The 21,947-nt window shown below is 34.8% G+C and overlaps 1 protein-coding gene and 1 pseudogene across 2 annotated transcripts in view; both read left to right on the plus strand.

Annotated features, from left to right (window-relative positions):
• Positions 1-21,947, plus strand: part of nac (GDP-fucose transporter nac) — a 356,711-nt gene that overhangs the window by 72,871 nt on the left and 261,893 nt on the right. The window lies entirely within an intron of this gene.
• On the plus strand, positions 1,806-1,925 carry LOC150106262 (5S ribosomal RNA; annotated as a pseudogene).

A 21,947-nucleotide genomic window follows, 5' to 3' on the forward strand; every position in this document is an offset into this window, starting at 1 on the left:
AATGGAAGTAAAATAAATCTAAGTCATCATCATCATCATGCGTATCAAGGATTTAGGCCTAGCATGGCCTGTTCCGGCCTTAGAAGTCATCATTTAAGAGGACATCCTGGTTTTTTTTTTTCCTAATGGCTTGTACTTTAAGGCTTGTTTTGGTAATCTTTCTGTTTCCATTCATTGAACGTGTTCCATCCATTTATGTTTATATTTTTTAATTTTTTCTATTATTGGTTTAATTCGTTCATAATTTCTTTGTTTCTTTTGTGATCAAATAGGGTATACTCTGCAGTTTTTCTCATAAACTTCATTTTTGTTTGTCTTTTTGTTTTATTGTCCAGATTTTGCTTCCAGACTGGTAGGGCTAATGTATTGTATACTTTTAGTCTGGTTTGTTTTCGAACTAGGTTTGGTTTAAATATAGAGTTAATTACACCTGTTATTTTTAAATATTTTGCAATTTTTATGTTTATATCTTTTTCATTTTCATATGCCATCATACATCCTAGGTAGTTAAATGAAATCACCTGTTCTAAGATCTTGTTATCTATTACTGTTTTAGTTCTTGCTGGTTTTTGATATTTCTGTTTTTGATTTTTCTGTTGATATTATCATACCATGATCTGTGGCTATCTCATTTAGATCTAAAATAGCTTTCTGTAAGTTATCTTCAGAATTTGCAATTATTATTATGTAGTCATCGGCAAAAAGGAGAGTGTTTAAGTTCACTGTAGGAGAAAGTTTAATTCCTTGATGTAAATTTTTATTCCATTTTATTATTATTTCATTTAAGTAAATATTAAAAAGAGTTGCTCAGAGGGGACATCCCTGTTGGACCCCTTGGTTTATCTCTCTCGTATATGATAGCTCATGATTTAATCTTATTTGTATCTGATTATTTTCATATATACTTGTGATAGCTTTTAGGATATTATTTGGTATTTGTCTTTCTTTTAGTATGTTAAAGAATATGTTTCTTTTAACTTTTTCAAATGCTTTTTCAAAGTCAATGAATGCAATATGTGTTTCTAAATTGTAATCTCTTCTTTTCTCTATTATTAATTTTAGGCAAAAGGATGATTATCCTTTTCTAAATCCATTCTGTACTTCTAAATTAAAGTTTTTGGAATATTTCATTAGTTTTGCTATTTAAGATTCTGCTATATATTTTGTAACAGGAATTTAGTATACTGATACCTCTATAGTTTTTAGGGTCATCTCTATTACCTTTTTTAAAGATAGGAATCACAATTGCTTTTTTCCATTCTATTGGAGGGATACCAGTTGAATAAATTTTATTTAAAAATGATAAGAGTCTTTCTTTCAATCTTGTTCCTGCATATTTATATAGTTCTGAACCTAGCTTATCTTCTCCAGGTGATTTTCCATTTCTTGTTTCTTTCAGGCTGATTTCTAATTCTTCTTTAGTTATTTCCTTTTCATTTTCGTTAATTGTTTGCCAGTTGTCTTTTTTTAAATATTTGTCTGTCCACAATTCTGTGTAGTAATTTAGAAATTCTTCTAATTGCAATTCAGTGTTTAATTTTATGTTTTCTTTGGTATCTGCATTTAAATGTTTCAAAATCTTATATACATTGGGTCTTATGTTATATAAATCATGTTCTAAATTAGAAACAAAATTTGTTCCATGATTCTCTATGTCTTTTTCTGACTTCTCTTTAAGCTGTGGCTCTTATTCTTTTATATTCTATTTCATCTGTTGGCCTGTGGCGCAATGGCAGCGCATCTGACTCCAGATCAGAAGGCTGCATGCTCGAGTCACGTACGGCTCATATGGTTCGTTTGATTTTGTCAGCAGCCAGATCAGATTGGAAGCACCAGTTCTCATCTGATCACTGAAGTTAAGCAAACCTGAGCCCAGTTAGTACTTGGGAGGGTTGTCCACCTGGGAACCCTTGGTGCTGCTGGCATTAATTATTGCCAACTTGGCGCAATTGGAAGAACGTCGGTATGTTGCGCCTTTCAATTGGAAATGGCCTAAGTTCGAATCTCGTCATGATGGGAGGAATCTTATATGGACTTTTTCAATCGAAGGTGAGTTAGCTAGTCTCATACGGAGGTAGCAGAGTTTTTTCCTTCTGGAAACTCGGGTTTTTCATCTTGCATACAGACAAATCGGCCCTTCAGAACACACGCAATTTACAGACAAAAAAATACTAGCTGTGGTGATGGGCAGTGGATGGTGCTGATGTAGATGATTGGTAGTAGAGGTGGAGACAGAGAGCTGTACAATAGGTGTCCTCCCGTGAGTATTCGGACTCCTTGGAGGTGTCACAAAAAAAAAATAATAATAAATAATCTTTTACTGCTTAAGCATTTGTGATAGGCTTCTTTTTGCTTTTTTCTTTGATTTTATCATCCCAGATCTTCAGTTTTTTCCTTTTATTGAATTTTGTGGTCTTTCCTAAGCTTTCATTTGCTGCTGCATTTAGTATTGTTTTTATATTAAGCCATGCTATTTCAATTTCTTCATTTTGTTTTGTTTTATCTAGATATTGGTTAATTCTTTGTTCATATAGCCATTGTACATTTGTTTCATTCAGTAGCCTAGTTTTATAAACAAATGTTTCAAATTTTCTTTCTGTTCTTGTTACTTGTAGCCATTTATGCGATAATCTTAATTTTATTTTAACAAGGAAGTGATCACTGCTTATTTCATATCCTCTGTGAACTCTAACATCTAGTGAAAATTTTGATGTCTTTTCATTTAATATAAAATAATCTAATATTGAGTTCCATCCTCTTGCTGCCCAAGTATATTTATGTATGTCTTTATGTTTATGGCATCTATATTTGTTCTCATACTCATAGGCTTTGTTGTGAGATACATGTGAAGTATAAAAAGTATGTATTTGTCATTTGTTCTTCTGTCTCTCTGGTACCTGTACCTTGTTGATATAGAATTGGGGCTAGGACATGGTAGTATCTATAAATCAGGGATCGATAAATCTAAGTAACTCTAAGTAAAATACAAGTTTATAGTAAATTTATAGTAAAATGTAAATAAAATAAATCTAAGTAAAATGTAAAACTTGTCATAGTCAAAAATGAGATTGCATAGTTCTTGGATTTCATTTCTTTATTAAATGATAATATTAAGAGTGATATGGCCTGTGTATGTGGAGTAAATTTGAGTGGAAGCAGGATTGCTTTGTGAGAGAGGCTTCATTTGAATGTGTTTAATGTTGGACATTTGGAGCAGTTAGAGAGTTGTGGAAGGGGGGGGGGGAGTGGATTGTTGTGTGTATAAATATGGTGTGTAGTGTAGTGTGTATAAATATGAGAAACCAAGGAGCCTCAGAAACATTCTGAAGAAGGTAGAAAGGAAAGCAATGTCAGTGAGGGAGAGGATGAATTAAAGGTGCACAGGAATTGAGTGGTATGGCATAGTGTGTGACCTAATAATAATTATTATTATTATTATATGACACCTCTAAGGAGTCCAAAGACTCATTGTGGGAGAGCACCTACTCTACAACTCTCTATCTCCACCACTCAATCCACTAACTACAGCGAACAGCAACTACCATCATCTACACCAATGTCATCTACTGCCCCCCACCACCACCACCACCACTAGCTTTTTCACAGACAATCACAAACATCCATGCCAACAGCAGGATTCAAACCCACAGCCTTTTGGCTGGAAAGTGGATATGCTAACTACTCAGCCAACCAGGCCAGCTATGAGAGATGGAATCTTGAGAAATAAATTATGATGATGAGAAGAGAATGGTAACAAACTAAGGCATCACAAACAAATTGCACAGCATGGTTGCTTATCATCTTCAAATGAGCTGTTATGTGTGTTTACTAATACAGAAGAAATTAGAAATAAGAGCAACATAAATTTTGGGCATTTATCAAATTTGTCTGCATGTAGATAATCAGTATATGTGAAATTTAGTTAACTGAGTATGATATACAAACAGCTTTTTGTTTATTTATTTATTTATTTATTTTTCATTAATGCAAATCATATTATTTATTTTCCATCTTCCCACTGAAGCAGTGCTACATGCTGTGGTCTCATATGTAGAACTAGAAGAGGTCTAGGCTGCAACAATATCCTGTGCTATCCAACTCCAGACCTGGGAATTGGAGAAGTCATTCTCTGGTAATCCTCCATGTCACCAGTGTGCCTTACAAGGCACGCAATGAGAATATCTTGAAATCAGTTTGAAGAGTCCAAAGCTTAATAAGTCCATATAACTCTGCTCACATCATACACCTTTAAAAGATATGATAGTTGCAGAGGTAAATTTTGGTATTATGTTATATTCTTCCTGAAGCAGCCATACCAAATCTTGGGTTTCAGCATAGTATGCAGCTTTCTCATGATGGAGGGTCACCCACAACTTGTACATCAATAATGACGAACTCATCTATTCTTTCTACTACAAGGTCAGGCTTCCTTAATCCAATGTTAGTCCTTTGGTGGGGTTTTATTGCTGTTATCCAACCTTTGTTCTTCAACCTGTTCTCTGTAACTCTCACTATTGCATTATGTTTTCTGACCTGCACTCCATATGTGCGATAACAACATTAAGCAACATGAGCCAAAGTTACTATACTCTGCAGCCTGCTTTGCAGGTCTTGTCATCACTTCTTGAAGTAAAATATGAAAGGTTATAAACTTATCCTTCATTAGTGCTGTGGATGGACTAAGGATTAAATAAACTGGAAATGCTGTTCTAGAAATCAAATAAATGTTTTCAAGCCATTCAACCCACAGTTAGCAGAGTAATCATCTTGCACTAGGTTATGAAACTAAAAATTGTGCACACAGCATGTTTGTTCTGTTGGAACAATTGGTTCACCAGTTGTAAATATATGTCTCTTAGCTGAAATTGCTCGAGTTGTCCTATTGAGTCAGTGGCATTGTTTCCGTACTAAAAACATGAGCACATGAATTTGATCCTAGATGCATATATATAGTGTTAATAATAACTATTATTTCAAACCAATCCTACACCCATAATAATTAAGAGAATCAAGTCTTCAGATGTCTAAATACCAAAAAAGAAATAATTCCAAAATGTGTTAATTAAAATATGCAGGAATTAACTTCACAAGCATTTCATTCTGACTTTAAATAAATAAAATTTTAACTGGGCCCAAAATATACTAGAATTTTTTTTTTTTAAGCAAAAAGAAAATTTGAATTAATTCTGATGTGCTTATTTCATTTGACTGTATTAGTACTTCTGATAAAAATTTAAGGAAACAGTTTTTTCTTTCTAAGTAAAACCATCTTTTTTTCCTTCTAAGTAAAATCTTTTTTTTTTTCCTGCTGAGAAGAAAAATCCAGTCATTTGCACACATTCTTAATGAACTGACCAAAAGCTATCAACAAAAATCATATATGGTTGGCCAAGTGGTTAGCATATCCTCTCTCCAGCCAAACGGCTATGGATTTGAATTCCTCTGTGGGCATGTTTGTGATTGTCTGTGAAAATACTAGTGGTGGTGAGCAGTAGATGCCTTTGGTGAAGATGATGATGGTAGTTACAGTTTGCTGTAGTTGGTAAATGATGTAGTAGTGGAGATGGAGAGTTGTAGAGTAGGTACCCTCCCTCTACGAGTGTTTGGACTCCTTGGAGGTGTCAAATAATAATAATATTCTTATATCTGTTTCTAAATTCAAACATTCCCATGTTCCATTTAAAGAGTCATGGATAACATTTGAAGTTTAAGTTGCTGGTTTCTCTAAAAGTCACATAAACCAGTAATCTTGAATTTCTTTCCAAGTTCACAGCTTTATTATTTTTTGTTTCATATAAATGTTGTAAATGTATGTCTCTTAGCTGCGATAGCTGCAGTTATCCTATTGAGTCAGTGGTATTAAGTTTCTATACTGAAAATTGAACACATGAGTTTGATCTTAGATGCATATCTTGGATCTGTTAAGGATCTTGGAGTGTTAATAACTTGGAATATTGAATGTCCGCTGAAACTCAACTTGTTGCATATTCTTCCAGTCAGCTGTATAGCCATTATTGTCTGTAATAGTTGATAACTTCAAAACATTTCTCTTTCTATATAAACACTTTATAAAATATCCTATCAATTTTTTAACTTCCCTTCATTTCTCTGAGAGCTGTTATCCTAGTTATTGTCATAAAATAACAGTTTACAACTATAAGGAGGAATCCATCTAGTTTATTTGGCCATAATAATAAGAAAAAATGATAACTGACTAGTTTTGCTTTTTATTGGATTTTTTTATCTTAACACAGATGAAGCCACAAGTAGGGTTAAGATAAAAAATCCATTAAAAAGTTAACATGAACTAAAACATTACTAAAATGCATAATATGTAGGAACTGTTACAATGTAAGTTGAAAACAGAATCCACGTAGAGCATGGAAGCCAGCACAGGTTAGCTATTGTTCGGTGATGTGTGCAAGATAATTGGTCAAAAAGTTAATCTCATGTGCAGAAAGATCTAATGAATTATTTCCAAATGTCACACAAGATCATTCCTTAGTTCCTATTGAGTGTAAACAGATGACCATAGTAGATTCTTTTATGTTGTGAGAAGCGAAGTTATCATGGAGCTCTTATCCCATTATTATTATGACGAGTGTGTGAGAATTGAAAAGCTAGGCCTGAGCTGTCTTCTCTAATTATTATTATTATTATTCATGACACCTCCAAGGAGTCCAAAAACTCATCGCAGGAGGACACCTACTGTACAACTGTCCGTCTCCACTACTACACAGAACCTCTGCTACCAATCACCTTCATCAACGCCATCTACTGCCCACAACCACCACAGCTAATATATTTTGTCTGTAAATTGCGTGTGTTCTGAAGAACCGATTTGTCTGTATGCGGGATGAAAAACCCAAGTTTCCAGGAGAAAAAACCCTGCTACCTCTGTATGAGATTGGCTAACTCACCTTCAATTGAAAAAGTCCATATAAAGATTCCTCTCTATATAAAGTCCATATAAAGATTCATGACGAGAATCGAACTTAGGCCTTTTCTAATTGAAGGGTGCAACGTACCGTCATTCTTCCAATTGCACTACGGAGGCACTTAAATGTTTGAGTTCATGTTAGCCCCAGACAAAACCACAAGTATCTGCGACAAAACTAGACAGTTATCATATTCATCATGAACAGTTAACAAGTCTTAAATGTTTTTCTTTCTATATTAAAGATATCAAATTCCAAAAATTACTATTTCTGTATCATAGTTACCATGTTCTTACTTGCACATGCTCCATCATGTGTGATACTTCTGGTTTCCATTTCAATCTTACAATGAAAACCAGACTTTGACCAAAACAAGTAAATTTTTCATGTAAATGTTATAAGTGTAGATTTGGTGTGGATAATGTGGTTCGTTGTAGTTGGCTGATTAAGTGGTGGAGACAGAGTTCTAGAGTAAGTGCCCTCCCTCGATGAGTCTTTGGACTCACTGTAGGTGTCATGTAATAATAATAACAATAATAATAAACAAACTTAAAAGTTAATATTTCAAATTATAATGACATGATCTAAAATTATGTTTTTTTTTACAAACTATTCATTCTTTTCAAATATCACATCACAGTATACATAAGTATACTGTGATGACACAATTGTATTCCAACTGTATGGTTCAAACTGTCATGCATTAAATTGAATTCATATTTTACATTTTAACATCTTCAGCGATTGCTGAAGATAAGTCCCAGATGAGTCTTCGACTCCATGGGGTCTTGGGTAATAATAATACTAATAAGCCCAATATAAGCAGTGTAGAATTTCTTATTGTATAATGCAATTAATCAGAATTATTACATTTTCCTCATGGTATAAGTACATTGATGAAAGATTTAATTATAAAGAGGAAAATAAAGTTTACACAGTTTTAAATAATATATTGTAGGACATCTACAACACATGCAGATGGTCTACAGCAGTGGCTCTCCAACCTTCAGTATCTGTGTACCCCTTTTGAAATTTTAATAACACTGGCATATCCCCTCTCAGGCAAAGGAAATTTAAGAGAAGTTATATTTAATTTGATCACAAATAATTATAAAGGCATTTCTTTTTTAACATATGCATTAGAATAAATTGCAAACATATTAAATTTTTATTATAAAGAACTTTTATTATTATAAGATCAGATGATAAATGATAAAATATACAAAGAGCCAACAAGTTTCACTAGCCACTGTCTAGCATTTTCAAGGCTGAACTGGTGTGAAAACAAATGCATTAAGTTATTTTAAAACATACGCTTCAGTAACTGTTAGGCCGTTACATTTCATCATTCGTGTTTGATGGCGTGCATGTGTTCGAATGCTTCAGTCAGAATCTGGTACATGACCACGTGTTGTGTAGTTTTTTGCATATTGTAGTTCTGTTGAACTGAGAGAGATGATGAGATTTTTCCATATGTCTTTAAGAATAATACCTTGATTTCTATTTAAATTATTGCTTGTGCATAGTACCACAGCTGCTTCTTTTAAAGTTCTGTGTCTGTAGTCATTCTCGATGTAAGGCATAGAACTGTTTTTCCAATCTATAACCTGATTTGATGTTGAGAAATGAACTAAACCAGATGTGATGATTCTATTATGATTGACATCCCCCACATGTTCCTTCTGTTTTATTTCAAAACTTCTTCGATAAGTCTGACCAATGTAAGAAAGGCCACACATGCATGGAATTTCATATACTCCAGAACATTTGAAGAAAGGTACCTCATCTTTGGGTGATCTTAAGATTTGTCTGATCATGGTAGTTGGTTTAAAAACCACTCTGATGTTATGAGCTTTTAACATTCTCGCCAATTTTGTGGAAACTGAATTAATATATGGAATGACAGCTGTGGACACATATTGGGGCACCGTAACACGTTGTTGGTGGTTGTCTTTAAATAGCCATTTGTTTAAAATGTTAGAAGGGTATCCATTAAGAGATAGAGTGTTAGCTATTAGTGACAGTTCTCTCTGTACATCTGCTTCTTTTGAAATAGACCTTAAGGCTCTATTACGGAGCATGTGAATGATGCTGTGTTTTTGTGATCTATGATGGTTGGACGAATAATGTAGATATCTACCTGTATCTGTGGATTTCTTGTAAATGGACAGTTGGATATTGTTATCTTCTCTCCTCACTAGGATGTCAAGAAAAGGAAGTTCTTTATTCTTCTCTAGTTCTATAGTGAATTTGATCTTATTGTGTAGTGAGTTGATTTTGTTCAGAAACACGAGAAGGTTTTCCGTGGTATCCTTCCAGACGATGAACACGTCATCGACATATCTCCACCAAATTGACGGTTTTGGTAAAATGATGGAAAGAATATCCTTTTCAAGTTTTTCCATAAAAAGGTCTGCACGTGGTGGTGACAGGGAGCTACCCATGGCTAGACCTTCCGATTGTTTGTTTTTTGCTACAAATTGTTGAGAGTTTTTAATGTAGGTCTCTGTGTGTCTAATTGTTCCTTTCATTAATTTTGTCAGATGCTTTGCTAGTATGTACGTAGGTGAGGATCTTCCATCAACTATTGGACGAAGAGGTATGTTTTCTTTGTGAATCTTGGGAGCTCCATAAAGGCGTGGAGTAATAGGATGTAATGATTTAAGTTGTTTTTTAAGTTCATCCGACCAACCGGTCATATTGCGACAATTGGCGAGAATGTTAAAAGCTCATAACATCAGAGTGGTTTTTAAACCAACTACCATGATCAGACAAATCTTAAGATCACCCAAAGATGAGGTACCTTTCTTCAGATGTCCTGGAGTATATGAAATTCCATGCATGTGTGGCCTTTCTTACATTGGTCAGACTTCTAGAAGTTTTGAAATAAGACAGAAGGAACATGTGGGGGATGTCAATCATAATAGAATCATCACATCTGGTTTAGCTCATCATTTCTCAACATCAATCAGGTTATAGATTGGAAAAACAGTTCTATGCCTTACATCGAGAATGACTATAGACACAGAACTTTAAAAGAAGCAGCTGTGGTACTATGCACAGGCAATAATTTAAATAGAAATCAAGGTATTATTCTTAAAGACATATGGAAAAATCTCATCATCTCTCTCAGTTCAACAGAACTAAATATGCAAAAAAAAACACAACATGTGGTCATGTACCGGATTCTGACTGAAGCATTCGAACACATGCATGCCATCAAACACGAATGATCAAATGTAATGGCCTAACAGTTACTAAAGTGTATGTTTTAAATGTAACTTAATACATTTGTTTTCACACCAGTTCAGCCTTGAAAATGCTAGACAGTGGCTAGTGAAACTTGTTGACTCTTTGTATATTTTATCATTTATCTTCTGGTCTTTTAATAATAAAAGTTCTTTATTTTAATACATCAGACCAAATATGTACAATTTAAATATTACATTTTTTTAAAATGATTAAATACATTTTTGGTAATACGAATCCAGTAGACTTACAGTAGAAACAAAAAATTATGAAATTTGAATTTTCAATTATAAAAAAAAGTTTAATGAGGCATATGAAATTTTCTTGTTGATAAGAAGTTAGTTTGGTGAAATCCAGTTATATTTGTTATTTTTAGCCATAGATGTAGTGCCATATCAAGAAGAATACAGTTTCTTGTTTTTTGTGATCTACAAGTATGCATAACATATACCTCCATCACAGTTTGTGACACAGATCTGATGAAACATGTATAGATGCACACATGGATGGTGAATCAGTTGCTGAAGATGTTAATGTAAAATATGAATTCAATTTAATGCATAACAGTTTGAACCATACAGTTGGAATGCAATTGTGCCATCAATCAGATGTGGTCCTTACAGAGGTCAGTTGATACATGCCAAGAAACACCTTTTGTTTAAAACTTCCTTTAGATTTTCTAAAAATTAATTATAGAATGCACCTGCATTTATCTGCAACAAAAGTATAAAAAGTAATCAAAATTAAAAAGTGCCCTTAATCTCCTTAGGACCTCTTGCATACCTCTCGAGGTACTTATACCACACTTTGGGAAACACTGGTCTATATTTTCATCTACTGTTTGAAGACATCCATATTCACAGTGCAACTTAAACCTGTGACATACTGGTTGGAGACTGAAAGTTCTATCCACATGCCCATTAGAAACTTAGTTATAATAATTTCCAACAAGATTGGCTGGCCTGGTTGGCTGAGTGGAGAGTGTATATGCTAACCACTTTACATGCTTTGAACCCACTTTGCATGTTAAAATCCTGCTATGGCCATGGATTTTTGTGATTGTCCTACTAACTCTGTGTGGAAAGGACATCTGCAACCCTACCACTTCTTCTAGCAGAAGGCTTCACTCCCAAAACCTGGTGAGGTATAGGAGTGACCATACTGTGGATGTCAAATGTGAAATTTAAGATGGGAACAACAGTAGAAGACTATCCACAGGATGGGGGGGGGGGGTTCTTAATGCATTCTGAAGAATGCAGAAGAATTATACCTGCTAAAGAAAGCTAATGCTTTTGTGGCTATTCTAATAGGATGTTATTATAAGGAAACTGTAAAATGATTAGACTGGTATAAAGAGAATGATCCAAATGGAAGGATTTTAATTATGAGAGTATGGAAGCAATGACTTCTGTGATGACAGAGAGCACATGGAAGCAGATTAAATAAATTTCTTACTGAATAGCATTATTATGTGAAGGTTTCCTTCGCATAAAGTTATTAACATCAACACAAAGGTAACATTATATTTATAATAAAGATGAAGAATTTGAGAAAACGCGTAAAGCAATATATGATATCAAAATAACTGCTATAATATGAAACAAAAAATAAAACAAACAAAAGTAAGGGATTAACCAGATCGACGTTAATATGTATAAAATAGATCACTCCTCATACACTTTGTATTCATCGTATATTTCAATGTAATATCAATGGTATTATAATTTTAAAATGCACTTTGCATCCATGGTAACCTTGACATATATACACATCATGGGCGGTTGTGTGGGCAAAGAACCAAATGGTAGTATTCATATATACAGTTGAGTAAAGAAATCTGCAAGAACAATAGCACGAACCATACTATGATGGAAAAATAATTAGCTGTAAATATTGACATATAAGAATATTAGAAACAGGATTAAAAATACCAAGTGTTCCTCACTGTTTATGCCCCAGAAGAAAATTAATAAAGAAGAATCTGAGGAATTTTACAAACAATAAATAATAACACAAAAATGGCCACATATATTAGGTGATATGAATTCTAGAATGAGTAATAAACCAATATAAAGGACTGTGGGAAACAATGAACCACTTTGCCCTATTCAATTATTTGAAAATAAGTTCCTTTGATAGGGATGATTTATTACTTGCTGTGGAGCATAGGGTCTCAATCATTGCTCTCCAGTTCTGTATTTATTAAATTTCTTTGTGTTTCTTGTGTGCAGTTTTGAGTGTGAGTAAAATGGCGGTGAAATGTAAGATGGCACGAAAGACAAATGTGTCACGGATTTTTCAAAAATAGTGAGATGCCATGAATGCATTATCTATGCTTGGGGGGAGATTAAAGATATTTATGTGGAGAGGATTAATGGGACAGATGAGAGCGCTTGCGTGTGTAAGAAGTATAGCATACTCATGTATTAGGAGATATCATTGAATGTAAGCAGTACCTGGAAAAAGATTGTGGATGTAGTTACTAGAGTAAGCAGAGTTGATAGTTCAGCTGAGTGCTTGACTGGTAATGTTAAGGCAGCAGGCAAAAGTGGCAATCAGTCAGCAATGTTGATTGGTAAGACAGTGTGTGTGTAGATGGTGGGGAGTTAGCATACAAGGTGGTGAAAATTCAATTTACATAAATGGCACTGAATAAGTTATTAAAGATATGGAAACAGAGTTGGTAAAGATAAGGCAAGAGATTAAATGTATGAAAAATAAACCGAGGAGAATTACGGATTTGCATGGGAATGTGAGGAAGAATGGGAAGAAAGAGTTGAAAGAAATATCGAATGATTTGAGAGTGGCAATGTATGGAGATTTGATGATAACAGTTGTGACTTGTGAAAAGGTGCACAAGGTCTGTTTTCTGTGAGGCAGAATGAGCAGGGTGGTTGAAGCATTAGATAACAGGAGTATGTGAGCATAAGAGTTGGCAAGAATGATTTGACTGGCAACAAGAAGAATGTAAGGAGGGATGTCATGAGGCTGCTTAGGTGAGTGAAAGATAACAGTGGGGTAAGTAAGGTAGTCAGCATATTGCCCAGGTATGATAATGATGAATTGAGAAGGTGAGTGAAGATTATGAATAGCATAATAGCAGAGTTGTGAGGAGAAAGGAGTTAATTTTGTGAATGTGTGGGATGAGTTTGAGGGGCAGATAGAACTGTATAAAAGAGGTGGGCTACATATGAATGGATTTGGTATGAGTCAGTTGGAAAAGCTGTTGCTGCAAGAGAGAACGACTGAAGTGAATATAAGACCTGAGGAAGGCAGAGGTGTGTTGTGGAAGGGCAGTAGGCAAGTTTGTGAATGGAGAAGTGAGTGGCACGAGTTAAGAGAATGAGAGAGAAGGAAGACAAAGTGGACAAGGAAACGGGAAGTCAGGTTGGGCAGGTGGACACTGCATGAAAAGTGTATTTATTAAATTTCTTTGTGTTTCTTGTGTACAGCTTTGAGCTTGAGTAAAATGGCAGTGAAATGTAAGATGGCATGAAAGACGAACATAAGTGTTATTGATTTTTCAAACATGGGGAGATACCGTAAATGCAGTATCTATTCTTGGGGAAATATTGAATATATTTATGCGGAGAGGATTAATAGGACAGATGAGAGAGAGTTTGGGTGTTTTGGACAGATGTGAGAGTCAGGAGTAGATGTGTGAGTGCACAAGAAAGGATTAAGATAGTCAAGAATGTGAGGGTGACATTTAGGTCTGGGAATGGGTGTAATATCACTGATGATAGACAGTAATTGATAGGAGGTAGTGCAGTGGAGTCATATCTTAGAAGTGGGACTTGTTAAGGAAATAGGAATGAGCTATTGTGCATGTTTGTGCATGTTTAAAATACAAACGCTAGAAGTATTCAAAACAAGGCAGAATGAAATTTGGCATTGATAGAGTTCATTCTTCCAAAAATTGTTGGCATACTAGCATGGTCAAAAGTTCTTGGCCTAACAATGGAAAAACGAATTTATAAAATCAAAATTATTTTTTTATTTTTCAACACAATCTCCCTTAAGACTAATTCATTTTCAGTGATGCTTCAGCACCATTATCCCATCCCTCTAGTGATTCTCAGTAAGATCTGCAAAATACCCCTCTACAGCTGCAATCACCTCTTGATTATCCATAACAATCACCATAACTATCTCCCATGCACTACTAATATCCTTACCTTGCTGTGTTTTATGCCATGCCACACATTTAAGCTTCCTGCTAGGCTTGTCATAATCAATTGCCTTGTAGTCACTTATGCCCTTTCTTGATAGAAATTCCTCATGTTTTACAATCTTCCAAGACTGCATGGTCATTTTTGCCATTCAGAGACAATATGGCCACCTTGGTTATGGGTAGCTCATCTTCTGAACCTGAAACCAGGGCCAGTATTTTCCCACCCTTGTCCCTTCCATCACATACTGCCTCAAGTAATTATCTCTCAGGAGGCATATAAAAAATTAGAAATTATGTTAGTAATACAGTACTAAGAGAGAAATCAGGCATAAAAGATATGGTAACTGCAGTATACAAAAGCAAGATGAGATGGGCAGACCACATGGCTAGACTCGGGGATAACAGATGGACGTGTAGAATTCTCAATTGGCACCAAAAATAAATGGGAGGACCCATTAGTGAAATCTATGGGTATAACATCAAAGAGAGAGTCCCAAGATCAAGATCATTGGAGGCATGGAGAAATCCTGAATGAAACACAGGTCTATCAAGGTGTATAAATTCCATTTCCTTCATGTGATCTTTCTTCCTTCCAGTCTATATCGCCATAGTTGAAGTATTCCATAATAATCACTCAACCTGTACTCATTGTACTAATTTGTCAATGCATGTCTTCCATATAATCCATGGAACTTCCTGACTTATAATAACAACCAACTGTATATTTTGTCTTACTGGCCTAGATCTCACACTAGACTGCTTCAAATGAGCAGCCACCCTCCTGATTATCTCTTATTCTTTTTGGCTGCAATTCATCTCTATCATCAGCAATACCCTCCAACCCTCCCCATCCTATTTTTTCTATCTTCCCTGAAAATGCCAACGCCTTCACATTTTATCCCTGTAATAACTACGTTATCTGCTGTTTGCAAGTCTCACTAATGACTATAACGTTTGGTGATGTTGCACTAACCAATGCCAAAAACTCCTCTCTCTTGTTCCTGATACTGCTGGCATCTGTATATGAAAGCAGCAGCATCCCTTCTGGGTTCCCACCCACCTTTATTTCCTGAATTGACTAATCTATTCAGTATTTTTGCTTGAGAGACTAGATTGCATAGTTGGTCAATGTCACACTTGCTCGCCTCATGGGGTGCCTTCACACAAACTCCCCTGCTTCAACCTTAATTAAGTTTTCCTGAATTTGCACTTTAGCATGCTCGGTCTCTCTCTAGACAGCTAACACCAAAACCATTTAGAAGCAGTCCATCAATATTATCTAAATCCTTCTTTCCGTCAAACACAGACCACAGATCCACAAATCCTACATCATTCCTTCTGCAAAACCTATGTATTGATTCATTTGCTCCCAACACCCTCCTCTTCAGTTCACCTCTATCATAACTTTGCAGAAGACTTACATTCTTCACCTTCTCGCTCTTAAGTTTTGTTTCTTCTAACTCCTTTACATCCTTCCTAATAGAATACTTTTCACTTTTCAAATCATTTGTGCCATCAAACACGATAAGTTCTTTTGCCTTACCTTTTTGCATCTGGATCTCGCTCCATCTTGTGTGACTAATATTGTGAATTTTTGCACCAAGGAAACACAATTTTGTTAACTTTAAGTACTCCCCTGATCATTCAGTCTCAGATAATTTTCTCCTTAACTTGTTTTTCTTGTTTGTTTGCTCGGTCTTCATTATTACTTTGGACATCTGCTTCTTCTTCCTCTTCTCAGTCCTGCTAATCCCTTGCCACTTCTGCAATTCTTCAATTTTGTGCTTTGTCCTGTGATGAATAACATTCAAGCATGCTATTTCTTTATTTATGTCAATTTTGTCTCTATTTCCACAGTGCACGTTCGACATGAATTCTGAAGTTAATCCATCCAAAGGTTGCTACTGTCCATTCTGCTAATATTTGCTCCATTTTTGTCACCTAATAGGCACTCACTTTTGAAACACTTAATATGCACTCTCTCTCTCTCTCTCTCTCTCTCTAGTTTCAATTTCTTTCCACATATCCCTTAATTTTCTCAGTAGGTTAGTAGGGTGTTGCTGTAGACCTGGTATTGTGGAAGGCAGCAAGGAGGAGGAGATGTTTAGACAAATTGGTCTGGCTAATAAGAAAAGTATGATCATTTTGGGTGATTTCAATTATGGTAATATAGACAAGAATGAAGAGACAGCATGAAGAACCAAAGGGAATGAATTTCTTGAGTTTTTAAGGAATAACTACCTTAAGAAGTATATAACAGAAGCCACACATGGATCAAAGATCTTGTATTTGATTATCTCATCAGAAGATATTGCTATAAATCAAGTGTCACATCTTCATCCTATTGTGAAAGTGACCGTGAAGTGATCACTTGATTGGTGACCAGCCTTATCAGGACTTTTCTGAGAAAAAGTTATATTTTGAACTATAAGGCAGGTAATTATGGAAAACTAAGGAGGTGGCTTGCAACGATATCATGGAATGAGGAATTCCATGGGAAGGAAATTGGTGTTGCTTGTTCTCTACTCAGGAAGTATCTGGCAGAGGCAGTGACTGAGTGTATTCCAAAGGTCAGGATATTAAATAAGGTAGGTATAAAATGGATGACTGAAGAGGTAAAGCATGCATTCTAGAAGAAAAAGCATTATGAAGGCAGCACGAGATGAGTGGAGATGATCAGTTACATGAGGAGTATAAAGAGCAAGCAAGAAAGGAAGGTGACTCACAAATCCAAGATCTTTGATCACTTAGTAAGGATAGCAAAAATACAATACGAGCAGCACTTGGTAAATGATACTAAAAGAAATTCTAGGGACATTTTTTGATATGTAGCCAGTAGAAGGAAGAATAATTATATATGATAAACACTGAGGAGGATATAAAGAGGTGTTCATTAATGAGCAGTTCATTAAAGTATTCCATCCTTGTAGCATAATGCAGCACTAAGAGCAGTGGGAATGAGAGAGGAACCAATGATGGTTGTGAATAGGAGATATACGAGGAATTGAGTAAACTTGATGTTTACTCAATGAGGTTAGATAGTAGATTAGTGCATTGGATTTGTGATTGGCTGTTCAGTTGTTATGGTGAGTGATATCCCATAAGAGGAAAGTCAGTAGTGGCATGCTCCAGGGGTCTGTTTTGGAGCCATTGTTGTTTAATTTGTATGCAAATGACATTGGAAGGGGCTTAAATGGTGATATACAGTTGTTTGCAGATGATACAAAGTTGGGGAGAGTTATTGAGAACTAAAGCTGATGTCGTAACTTTGCAAGAGGACCTAAATAGACTTTCCGAATGGGAGAGTGTGTGGGGGATATCACTTTAATGTTGCAAAGTGTTAGGTTTTTAAAATTTGATAAGTAAAGATGTGTGTCCGTACAATTCATCTTGGAAAAATTCTTTGCAAGAAAATTTGAAATCCTATGGTCATGTCATTCCCATATATGAAAAAAAAGAAATATTTTACGTATTATTTATTATTTTGATTATATTTAGCATTCTGAAATTTTTTATATATAAGGTTATTAATAATCTTTCTTACTTAGATTTTACAAGCTCTGTAGATGGAATATTGATTTTTACAAAACTGGGATAGGGTGGTTTAGGGAAAAAGGGCACTATATTTAAGAATATTTAGGGATAATAGTTATTTCCAACTAATATTTGTAGTTAACTATTATATATTCCTATTATTCATATTAACTATTCTAACTATTAATAGTTAGAATAGTTATTAGGGAGAATAAAATATTTAAGAATAGTTAGGGAGAAAGGGCACAATATTTATGAATCTTTATTCTTCTAACCGTTCACTATTTTTCTGTTCTGGGCATTTAGACATCCATCCAGGTGCGATATATTTTTTTATTTGAACTAATTCAGAAGGTGACATGTTTATTGAATACTGAAGTTATTTACATGTGTATTTTGAAAATCACTGCACTTTTCCTGCATAGTAAAGACATCTTGTACGCTACTATTGTTTGCAGAGCTAGTGTGAGCTCATAGGTGCACTTTGGAGTAATTATATTAAAGAAAATTATAATAAAATTAATATAGTATCATATCATAACATAAATCAGCTTAAGCTAAATTGCCATCTGCGGTTTCAGTAATGATACTAAGAAATTTTAAATATTATATTTAATCATCTTTACTGAAAAAAAAAAAAAAAATATATATATATATATATATATCCATGCTCCCAAAGTGAACTATGTACTTAATTACTTCTCTTGGGAACTGTTCAGAAATAAACTGTAGTCAGAAATATCATGTCATTAACAACCGAGTAGATAGTGCACTCTCTCCCACCAGTGAGCCGTGGATTCAAAACTCGATATTTGTAATTGTTTTTAGGTGAAAGATGCTAGTGTTTTCATTGCCTGAAAATACTAGCATTGGAGGCAGTTTAGCTTATGCTTACTTACATCATTATGATAGCGTTTACATAATTTTATTATGTGCACTTTGGAGTAATTATATTAAAGAAAATGATAATAAAATTAATATACTCTCATAATATCATAACATAAATACTATCATTATGTAAATCAGCATAAGCTAAATTGCCATCTGCAGTTATTATCATATGGCATTTGCACACCACGACGCTTGACCGCATGAAGGAAGACTTTGTTTTGAATCTAGTCGTCAACTAGAGGAAATTTTTCTAAGCCTTTTTTCGACCAGTTCCCGAGTTAGTCGATCTTTGACACGAGCAAGCGGGTTTTTCTCTCGGAAACTCAGGTTTTTCATCCCATAAACTCAAGAAAATTGACCATAGAACCCACATTGTTTCAGACATTAAATATATTGTGTTGGGGTTAGAGCCTACGAGATGGTGGTGGTCCCTAACCACAGTGGCACTTGCTGAGCCGTTTCTCTTTACTGCATGCCGCTTAATTAGTGATAGCCTTGGGCCAGCTATCTCTGATTGGCTGCCTGTGGAGGTTGAACTGCTCATTCAGTCTCCAGAAGTTAAATAGGGCTAAATGGCCTCGCCTACTCCCTACACGGGAATAAAAAGGCGTTAGCTGATTTGTTTTATTTTTTTTTATAATTTTCTTTAATATAATTACTCAAAAGTTCACCTATTATCTTAAACTAGCTCTGTAATCGATAACAGCGTACACTATATCTTTCCTATGCAGGACAAGTGGAGTCATTTATTCAATAACTGAAACACGTCATCTTATGAATAAGTTCAGATAAAATGTGCGTGTGTGTGTATATATCACATCTGGATAGGTGTCTAAGTGTGTGGAAAGGCTCATGTGTTCATTATACATATTGATTAATTTTGATGGTATATATTAGAACACAGACTGATAAGTAAATAATTATTTATTGAATTATTGTTCATGTGATCAAGCTTTCTATGGTCAGACGGGAAGAACTGTGGACATACGCCTCAGTGAACATAAAAAATACATCTGACACTATCGCAATGGCAAGTCAGGTCTAGCTGACCATGCTTTAGATACCTGCACACAGGATCAACTGGAAAAAAACCAAAGTGCTACACAGAAGCATTTACAAGTCAGTGAGATTGTTCTTAGAATCAACAGAAGCCTTGAAACATACTCCGAACCTCAACAGGTATGGCTGTATAAATTTGCCTGAGATTTGGGAGACAGTCATCTTAAGACATAACTAGTACCTGCTTTCTCTCTCTCTCTTTTTTTTTTTTTTTTTTTTTTACATAGAGGGAGGGTGCCTAATTAGGACTTTAGTCTTTGTGTTGTAGCTACAATTGTTCTAACTAGTCCCATTGTTACACCAGATTGTTGTTGTCTCACACACTGTGACAAACTGTTTTTTGTGCTCTGAAAATGCTGGTTAGAATACCAGCAAAATATCACCAATAAATTATTATTATTATTATTATTATTACATGACACCTCCAGGGAGTCCAGAGACTCATCGAGGGATGGCACCTACTCTACAACTCTCTGTCTTCACCACTCAATACATCAACTGCAACTACACCAACAGCATCTACTGTCCACCACCACCACTAGTATTTTTCACAGACAATCACAAACATCCATGCCCATGTCAGGATTCGAACCTGCAGCCTTTTGGCCGGAGAGTGGATGCGCTAACCATTTGGCCAACCAGGCCGACACTTCCCCTATATCTTGGTCTTCCTCTGGGTCTTTTTCCTGCCAACCTGGCAGAGAACACTTGTTTTGCTAATCTTTCCTCTCCCAATCACCTGAGATTCTGCTCTCCTCCTCCTTAACAACGCTGTCTTAGTTAGGTGGCTAAAAAAAACAAAAGAAACTAATTTATTTTTGTTTTTTACCTTTCACAATACCCTACTCTTTCTCTTGATGTCATTTTTGTTATTATCACTAACACTGTTAATTGTGTACTCCTCATTCAAGACCTTAATCATCCTGCTTATCATTCCACCCAGAAAACAAACCTTTAAAAATCTTTCTTTCACAAACATCAAATCTGCATACAATATCATCCTTTAAATCTTTTCTCTTGTACTATATTTTTAGTGCTTTGGTTTCAAATTTGAAGCATTAAATCTAATTTAAAAAAAAAAAAAAAAACACTAGAGTACTGAGTATGAAACTGTCCACAAAAGTTTTTTTTTTCTTCTCATTCTCTTCACAGGCATTTCTACCATTGAGTCATTCAGTTGATTTTCATGAAATTTAGAATATAATTTTTTTTTGTTTATATATATATTGCTCCCATCCATGAAAGATTATTTGCAAACCTATAGCACATTTTGTAATTTTTATTATTATTATTACTAAATCACTAAATAATTATTTACTTATCAGTCTGTGTTCTAATATATTCCATCAAAATTAATCAACAGGTGTCTAAGTTCTAAGTGCGCAGAAAAATAGTGAATGGTTTGCAGAATGAACTTAAATATGGTGCCCTTTCTCCCTCAACCACCTTATTCTAGTTTTGTAAATATTAATATTCCATCAACAGAACCTGTAGTATCTAAGTAAGAAAGCATATTTATTACTTTTTAAGATGACACAGAAATTAGGAAACTCGCTAATCAATGAAATATTACATTCACTGTATTAGAATAAAAATATTATGAAAATTAATTAAAATCTAAATAAATAATACATAAAAAAACTATATTTTGTGAAATTTATCGCACTGCATTTACTTTTCATATGTCAGTATCAATGCAATATCATTTCAGTTTTCTAGCAGATTTTTTCTGTGATGAATTCTCCTGCAATGAACATTTCATGTGATGAATTTTTCCACAATGAATAGTTCACGCAATGAATTTTCCTCGTGATGAATTTACCCCGAGATGAATTGTCTGTGAATTGCAAAGATGGGATGCAGAGTATAGGTCTTAGGGATATTTTAGAGGAGGTGGAGGAGTTGAAAGATATGGGGGTGATATTTGATTGATAGGGACTTGAAATTTCATGGACATTTTACTAAAATTTATGAGAGCAACACAGCAGATTATGGGAATGATGTGGAGAATACTGATATGTAGAAGTAAAGATGTTTTGATCCCATTGTACAAGACTTTGAGGCTGCATATGGATTGCTGTGCACAGATTTGGTCAATAGGT

This window comes from Typopeltis vanoorti, chromosome 5, assembly GCF_054136105.1.
Source record: "Typopeltis vanoorti isolate ZY-2024b chromosome 5, IOZ_Tvanoo_1.0, whole genome shotgun sequence".
Lineage (NCBI taxonomy): Eukaryota > Metazoa > Arthropoda > Arachnida > Uropygi > Thelyphonidae > Typopeltis > Typopeltis vanoorti.